Genomic DNA, 925 nt, shown 5'->3' with positions numbered 1-925 from the left:
TGCCTGAAGGCCATCTGCATGTCCTCTTTGGAGAAGTGTCTGTTTATGTCCTCTGCCCATTTCCTCACTGGGTTATTTGTTTTTCTGGTGTGGAGTTTGATGAGTTCCTTATAGATTTTGGATACTGGCCCTTTATCTGATAGGTCATTTGCCACTATCTTTTCCCATTCTGTTGGTTGCCTATTAATTTTCTTGATTGTTTCCTTTGCAGTGCAGAAGCTTTTGATCTTGATGAGGTCCCAAGAGTTCAGTTTTGCTTTCATTCCTTGCTTTTTAGGATGTGTCAAGTAGGAAATTGCCCTGGTTGAGGTCAAGGAGGTTGTTTCCTACTTTTTCCTCAAGGGTTTGGGTGGTTTCCTGTCTCACATTCAGGTCCTTCAGCCATTTTGAGTTAATTTTTGTGTATGGTGTAAGAAAGTGGTCTAGTTTCATTCTTCTGCATGTTGCTGCCCAGTTCTCCCAGCACCACCTGCTAAAGAGGCAGTCTTTTTTCCTTCAGTTACTCTTTCCTGCTTTGTCAAAAATTAATTGGCCATACATTTGTGGGCCCAGTTTTGGGGTCTCTATTCTATTCCATTGGTTTATGTGTTTTTGTGCCAATACCATACTATCTTGATGATGACAGCTTTGTAGTAGAGGCTAAAGTCTGGGATTGTGATGCTTCCCGTTTTGGTTTTCTTCTTCAATATGACTTTGGCTATTCGGGGTCTTTTGTGGTTCCATACAAATTTGAGGATAGCTTGTTCTAGCTCTGAGAAGAACGCTAGTGCAATTTTGATGGGGATTGCATTGAATGTGTAGATTGCTTTGGGTAGTAATGACATTTTCACAATGTTTATTCTTCCAATCCATGAACAGGGAATGTTTTTCCATTTCTTGGGGTCTTCTTCAATCTCTTTCATAAGTTTTCTATAGTTTTCATCAT

Source organism: Suricata suricatta, chromosome 1 (assembly GCF_006229205.1).
Source record: "Suricata suricatta isolate VVHF042 chromosome 1, meerkat_22Aug2017_6uvM2_HiC, whole genome shotgun sequence".
NCBI classification, from domain to species: Eukaryota; Metazoa; Chordata; class Mammalia; order Carnivora; family Herpestidae; genus Suricata; species Suricata suricatta.
The sequence above is the reverse complement of the archived record's forward strand: the minus strand, read 5'-3'. Positions refer to the sequence as shown.